Source organism: Mustela nivalis, assembly GCF_964662115.1.
Source record: "Mustela nivalis genome assembly, chromosome: 1".
Lineage (NCBI taxonomy): Eukaryota > Metazoa > Chordata > Mammalia > Carnivora > Mustelidae > Mustela > Mustela nivalis.
Window position 1 is genome coordinate 74,868,909 of NC_139020.1, and position 7,748 is coordinate 74,876,656.

At 43.4% G+C, this 7,748-nt stretch overlaps 1 long non-coding RNA gene across 2 annotated transcripts; it reads right to left on the reverse strand.

The window, feature by feature from the left end:
• Positions 1-1,866: 1,866 nt before the first annotated feature.
• On the reverse strand, positions 1,867-4,450 carry LOC309870438. Of its 2 annotated transcripts, none has more exons than XR_014314595.1 (2): positions 3,954-4,450; positions 1,867-2,430 (listed from the first exon to the last, which is right to left on the reverse strand). It is a non-coding gene; the product is annotated as an uncharacterized lncRNA (long non-coding RNA). The 2 variants fall into 2 exon arrangements; XR_014314596.1 differs by having other exon boundaries at positions 3,077-4,450.
• Positions 4,451-7,748: the final 3,298 nt, after the last annotated feature.

Here is a 7,748-nt window from a genome sequence, read left to right on the forward strand (position 1 = left end):
GAGGAGACAGGACTTTGCCTGTGGTCAGGAAAAAAAAAATCAAAAAGGGAAATTTCAGTTGCTTCGAAGCTGGTTTGTGAAAAGTCAGCACAGGGGAAAGGCAGTGGGAGGAGGCCTCTCCAGGGGCCCAGTTGAGGCTCCAACTCCCCATTTGTCTTAATTTGGCTTGTGGTTCTGCAGGCCCAGGAAAACACAGACTTGCGCTAATGTAGCCCAGGCAAAATGTTGGAAGGAAGAAAGTTTAGACATTTTGTACAAGCTACAGAAAATAAAAGCAATAAGAGAGGTACTGTAACTTCTCAAGGGCACTAAAAAGAGTCCTCAAATACATCCTCAAAGAAACTGGGCTGTTTATTGTGGTGTCACATTTATGACCCATATAGGTAGCAGTCAACTAATATCATTATAAAACTCTGATTTATAGGCACTTATATTGGATTTTTCCTCCCACTGGGACTTCCCATTTGACAGGACTGTGTCGTCATTTGCGTGAGGAATTCCTGTTGCAGTTGGGGGATGGTGGCTTTCCAGTGGCCAGGATGGTGACCACTGATGACAGTTTAACATATTCCATTTCTTCAGGGGGCAAAAGTCACATGCATACGGTTGGATTCTTGGTAGAGTGTCTCTTTCAATTTCTGTTATGTTGATACAGAGAATTTCTCTGGAAAAAGATCTCTTTAATAAAATTATGAATAAATCATTTGGACTGATCCCAGTTGGAGAAACCAATGTGATTTTTAGAAGTCGAAGCCTTCAGATTTTTCATCAAGATTCTTGGTAAATTCATTTTTTAACAACAGCAGCACACCATAACTTGGTCTGGGGAATCATGTAGATCGGATTTGTCAGACAGGGGACCAGGAACAGATGATGCCAATAATCCAGCAAATGGTTGATTTCTGCCGCTCCCCCCACCCCCACCCCCACGGGCCGAAGGAACAACTACTCTTTGAGAGCCAGCTCCTGACTTCAGGGCTCCCACAGTCCCGCTCTCTGAAAGCCCTGTAAAAAGCAAGGGGCGGGGGGTGGGGGTGCGGAAGGCAATCATTTTAAAGAGATCACATTCAGTTTTATTAAAAAACCAAAACAGCTGGGGCATTGATTTGCAAGCTCTGTAATGTCATTGGTATGCCTGACCTGGCCAAGATATTAAAAAGATATTTAAGGAAATGTCAGTAAGTGTCTCAGGCACAAGCTTTGGCATATCCCAACAGCATTATGGTGCTTTGGGTCATTCATCTTCCTTTATGTTTTGCTATGCAGAGAGAAGGGAGGGAACAGTTACAAAATGATTTACTGTGACACGTCCAGCCTAATGAAAGCATGTGCCGCTCGCCAGTGCTCCTGGCTAATCTGCCCCCTCCCAGATGCTCAGCCATATGTCCCATGCTTGGCCTGAGCAACAATTGTGTTGGTGGGGAAGGATTCCTGGGATCTGAGTGTTTTTAACAGAAATCCCAGAAAGCTCTGAGGCTGCTGGCTCAGGTAGAAAAGCAGCAGGAAAGGGCTCATCAGTTTGGGGCTAAGTATTTTTAAAGATGCTCGTGTGGTATAATTACAGGATGGAGGGAGATTTACTGTCTCCTCAGACCCTGGAGGATAGCTAAAAGAGGAGTTTGGGCTTCAGCTGAGCAACTTTGCACTGTTGCTGGCCTCCCGGCTCAGGTTCTTTCTTGCCTTGCCTCTCGCTGTCCCCTCTGTGACTCCCGGCAGCGGCCGCATTCCCCGGTTGCCAGAACCTGGCATCCCACCCTTTCCCAGCTGCACATGGTACTGCTCGCTTAATGCAAGCAGCTGCTGCTTTGACCAAGTGTGTTTCTAGCCCCCTGCCTATTGCAACACTAGATCCATTGCTTCTGCCTCTTGGAATGAAATCGACATTTATTGAACACCAGCTATATTCTGTGTAAGACATCTTGTGAGGCCCTGTGAAAGACAGAAAGCAAGTCGGTATAAAGTAGATCTTTGCCCCCCAAAATCAACGAGATAGTTGTAAATTAATGCTCCCATCTTATGTCCCGGTATACCCTGGACAAGGTTCTTAACCTCTTTGTACCTCAGTTTTTCAATCTGTAAAGTGGGGAGAATAACAGGACACAGGATTGCTGCCTATGAATTAATGTGTGCACAATGCTTCGAATAGTAGGGGACACATAAAGAGCACTCAATTAATTTTAGCTCGTTTTGAGCCCTAGTTGGAAGGAAAAGGAAAAAAGAGAAGTAAAATAATAGGCATCTGCCGCACCCTGTAATAAGAGTTCTATATGCGTAAACATAATGCTCCCACTGTGGGATAAGGCAGGTATTACTATTATGCTTTCATTTTTGAGTAAGGAAGATCTGCCAGGTTAGTAAGTTGTACACGTTTCCAATGTTGACAGGGCTGATGGTTAAGGCCAAAACTCCTTGGTTCCAAAGCCCGCAATTCTGAAAAGACAAAGAATTTAAAATGTAATTCATGTTTCCGAGACACCAGAAGATGTGTAGTAAGGTGCTAGCTGACTGATTCCCAGCACATCCCACAGGAAGACAAGGCTGTGAGAGTTTACTTCCAAATGGAACCTCAGGGCAAGAAAGCTGACTGGAAAAGGTGGGGTTGGAAGACAATCTTGAGGGATGAGTGTAATTTTGGAAGGGTAGCCGAAGCCCATTGACTCTGTGAGCAATCCTACAGGAGTTTGCACCATCTTTCTAAGGGACAGGGCACAAACTGTTTGCCCAAAGCCAAGAGCTCAGGAAAGTCTAAAGATGGCAGGTTTGAACTCTTTCCTCTGGGCATTGGGGGTCGATGGAGCATCTTAGCAGTGCCTTTGAAAGGCTTGTTCTGCTAGAGTATATTAAATAAGCTGGAACATAAGAGTCCATTAGGAGGCCAGTGCTGTCCTCTTCAGCAGAATTTTTGCCGGTCTCCTCGAGGGTGGTGGCAGAGAAAACAGAGAAGCAGAAAACCAACGACCTGCACCAAAGGGGTGACTGAAAAGGGTTAACAGAGGGGCTCTTCCCAGCAGTCTTGGTAGTCTTGGTAGGGCTGGACTCTGCCATCAGAGCTCAAGTCATCCTCTGTAGCTCTTACCAACGCAAACCCTGAAAGGGCAGAGACTGAGGTGCAATTCCTGGACTCCGGGAGCGGAGCTGGATCCAAGGGCCGCCTGGCAGGAGCTGTGACTCTGGGTGGGGGGACACAGCCAACATGCTGCAAGCAGCAGGGAGGTAACCAGGAAAATAAATAGCCCATCCTCCCTCCTCCCACTCCTCTCCTGCCTGGGCAGGAGCCCTCTCTTCAGTCCATATAGGCCATCATTTCTGGACAGAGGACAGGATGGAGAAGAGTCGAGTGTGACCCAGGGGTGCAGATGGAAGGCACACAACACAGAAGGTTTGTTACGTGATTAGGTAATCGACATGGCCCAGAGCCTGGCATGCAGAAGGTACTGAAGACTTGAAGGTCATTATGATTTCTTAGTGTTTCTCCTGCTTTGGTTGGCTTGGTATTCATGTATCCAGCTCAGCACCTCAGGCCTCACCACAATCAAAAAACGTTCTCAAATCCCTCAGTAGCATGAGAAGTGAAATGAAATCACTGAAAAGACAATTGAGTCTTTTGCCAGCAATCTTTGACCTCTTTTTTTTTTTTTTCTTTAAGGAATCTTAAGGAAAAAAAAAGAAAGGAGGCTTGGAAATCATCTTTTTAAAACACAGCCTTGTGATTTGTTTTATTGGAAGTTCTAAACAGAGGAAAGGGGCTTGTTTGTTTAGATTGCTATGCAACAGGAGGCATTGAGTAAATGGTTTCTCAGCTTTTATTATTTTAAACTTCACCCAGGAGAAAATTGATCCAAGTTCAAGAAAGAGAGAAGGAACAGAATATAGACTCTAGTGTTTTCAAATTTCTAAATGGCACCGCAAATAGTAGAACCTTGAAAACAAACATTTAAATATGGAAAACTTACCTTCATGATTCTCATTTACAAGTTAAAATCAGAAGAAAATCTGTCTTCATCTAGCCAAACAGATTTTTTTTTTCCAGCTGATTTATGTATGCTACATGCTGAATAACCAAGGGAAGTTGGAAAATATATCCCTTTCAACCAAATATCAGCAAAAGGTGAAGTAGTTCTGCAAGAATTTTTTGTCCTCTTCCCTCCCAGCTCTGGACGCATGCAAAGCTCTAAGCTCAGATGCAGCCCCAGGTGAAGAGAGCAGAGGGGCACATGCCTCCCGGAAGCCTCACCCGATTTTAAGTTCAGTCCTCGAGGTTGTTGACCAGAGCTTCGAATTCCCCCTCACACGGTTTTTCATTCTGCCAAGGGCTTTCTAATTGATGCTTGCATTGGTGCTGACTCTCTCAGGTTGGCAGGCTTTGCTATAGTCTCTGCATTTTCTGTCCAAGCTAGGGGAGAGAAGGACATGAGTCGAGTGCCCTGAACTTGGTTAAATCCGACATCTGGAAGCCAATGGTGGAGAAAGAGAGCAAAGGTTAGGAGAAAAATAACACTCAGTAGCAACCAGCAAAACAAACTTTGGTCTGGAGCAACAAGAAGGCACAGCAAACATTGGATGAGCTCATGTGGCACCAAATCATCTTTTGAAAAAGTCTTACCGCTTTATCTAAGGTTAGATTATACAAAAAAATAAAAAGGAGTAAAGAAAAATAATTAAAACACCACTACCCAAAGACTGCTGGTCCTAACCCTTTGACACATTTCCTGCCAGTCTTTTTTTAAACACATACAGATTCTATATGCAGATATGTATATAAGTAAGATTGCAAAAAGATACAATGAATATTTTTCAATCTAAAAAACAGAATTTTACCCCTGTAGTTTTATGCCGTGCATTTTAAGCCTGACACTATATCTACACATTTTTCTATTTCATAAAATATTCTTGGAATGGTGATTTTTTAAAAATTCACAACGTTGGGGTGCCTGTGTGGCTCAGTCATTAGGCATCTGCCTTCAGCTAAGGTCATGATCCCAGGGTCCTGTGAGGTTCACGTTGGGCTCCCTCCTCAGCGGGAAGCCTGCCTTTCCCTCTCCCACTCCCCTCCACTTGTGTTCCCTCTCTTACTCTCCCTCTCTCTGTTAAAATAAATGAATAAAAAAAAAAAAATCACAGCATCATAGTTGCCCTGCAGAGGTAGCATGTCTTACTTCCCCTAGCCTCATATTGTTGGCATTCATGTTATTTCCAAATTTTTTTTTTACTGTTTCAAGGATGTCCATTGAAATATTACTTGTAAGAATATCTTTATAATTCTGTCTGTGGGATAAATTCCTAGAAGTGAAATTACTGGTTGAAAAGCACTTAAAACATAGGGCTCAAACTGCCATCTAGAAAAGTTATGCCAACTCTTGGTCTTGTGGGAAGTTTACGAAAATACTCCTTTCATTACATTCCATCAGTCCCGAGAATTACATCTTTAAAATTCTTTGCATATTTGAGAGGTGGAAATGGTGCCCTGATATTTTAAAATTTCATTCTCTTTCTAAGCATTTATTTGTCATACTAAACCAACTTAGCTATCCTTGAAAAACTAGTTTCCGTGTGAGTAGACCTTGGAGTGCCCATTCCCTGGGAAAAGTCAACTTCCATGGGGCATGTGAATACACCCTCTTAAAACAAATGCCACAAAATCCCCATCAACCTTAATTTTAATAATAATGCACAATGGATTCTCTCCTGTCACATTTTGTAATACAGTCATACCAGCTTTCAAAGGCTGGTGTGCCCTGAAATTACAAACACAGTCTGTGGCAGGAGACACTGGCAATTCTCCAAGCCAGAATGACAAGGGAGCATCTCTGTCACTCTGAGCCCACAGGGCGATGGAACAGGGACATGGGACCAAGTGTCATGGATCTCCAACAGCAACCTGACACTTGTTCACCCCTCACATGTCAGGGCTTCCTAATCTTTGTGCCAATTAGCCCTTGACAGTCAGGCAAAGTCTACAGATCCCTTCTCAGAATAATACCTTTAACTGCATTAAAGAAAACACATAATTATAAAGAAATCTAATTACATTGAAAGTTTGTTATCAAAATATTTATAAAAATCTGTGGCTTTGTAATATATGTGCTTATTTATTAAACACTAAATAACAAGATCTAGTGGGAGATCTAACTGTCATAATTTCAGAGTGGTAATGAGGGTAAAGATATTTCAAGATCTCTACCACAACTAATAAAATATGAGAATACTTATGAACTCTATTAGTGACAGAGTGCAAGGACTGCACATACTGTTGTGGTTTGTTGCCTACAGTCATAATGAAGAAAATGCTTCCTTTCAATGGGAGGTTAATAAAAGATATAACTTTCTTTTTCTCTGTCATAGAATGTCTGGGTTCTCTCCATGGACCTATGGTCACATGAAGTGCTCTGAAGTTTGGAAATTGTGTAAATGCATTATCTCCACCTCCTCCCACTTGCAGAAATGTGACATTTTCTCTGGGCCCTATCCATTATTTTTCTCGCTCTAATTACTACTGTTCTGGGAAGCTATTGGAACAGGGTGGTAGGGTTGGCCACAGTGGAAGATCTTAGTCAAAAGGTTGAAGCCACGGAGTTAAAAATACTGTACTTGATGAAGTCGTGGAGCTGTGTGCTCTGATCATATGCCATGCCCAGCGCTGCCCTGTCCACCATGCCTGAGAGGCAGGAGTTAGAACAGATTTGCCACTAACTGGCTCCTGTGGCTGCAAAAAAGCCTTTTGAACTCCCTGAGCCTCAGATTTTCTGAACTCAAAAAAATCATCTGGAAAGGACCAACAACCATAAGTTCCCCTCCTGGCTCTCACAGGAGGTGATTTTAAAACTTTCATTGTATTTTGACAATTCATGCATCTTTCCAAAAGAGTTCTTCAGCTTCTGGGACAGAAAGCCTCACCTGTTTTCTAAAATCAAGTTTTCATCCCTATCTCTGTCCCCTCTTGGTTCCATTTTTGGTTTTTTTCCTCATCCTTCTTTTAAAACAAAAGACTTTTGTCTCTTCCTTAAAGCAACAGAGCCTGAATTCACATGCCAATTTTATTTATTTATTTATTTATTTATCTATTTTTAAAAGATTTTATTTATTTATTTGACAGAGATCACAAGTTGGCAGAGGCAGACAGAGAGAGAGGGAAGCAGGCTCCCTGCTGAGCAGAAAGCCGAGGCTGGGCTTGATCCCAGGACCCTGGGAACATGACCTGAGCTGAAGGCAGAGGCTTTAACCCACCCAGGCATCCCCTCATGTTGATTTTAAAGGAGAACTCGGTTTGTCTGGGTCTTCAGTCTAGCACACCACTTCTCCTCACCAGGCCTAATTGCCCAGGACAACTGGTCTCCATTTCGGCCTCGGTTCTCATGTTCCCCAACTTCCGTTCCTAAGGCATCCTTGCTTCCTCCGGAGGCACACCTTCCTTCATGTGTCTTTTTCCATGAGGCCCAAGGCAGGAACTTCTTAATTTTCTCTGGGTTGTTGCCCTGAAGAAGTTGAGTATTCCTTCTCTTACTCAGCAGGAGTTCACAGGGTAAATATTCCTCATGAATTTTCCTTCCTAATCTCCCAACATTGTTAAATGCTTGGCAGTCTGCTCTGTTCAAGTGGTCGAGTCCAGATTCAGGGAAAGCTTCAGCTTCAGGTGTCTGAGTGAACAGGAGTGCTGGGTAAATGAGGAGCCCTGGCAGGAGCACCGTGGGGGCCCCTTAGGCCCTAAGAATACCAACAAGGCTGAAAGGAGAGGCTCAGAGGCAGCCCTG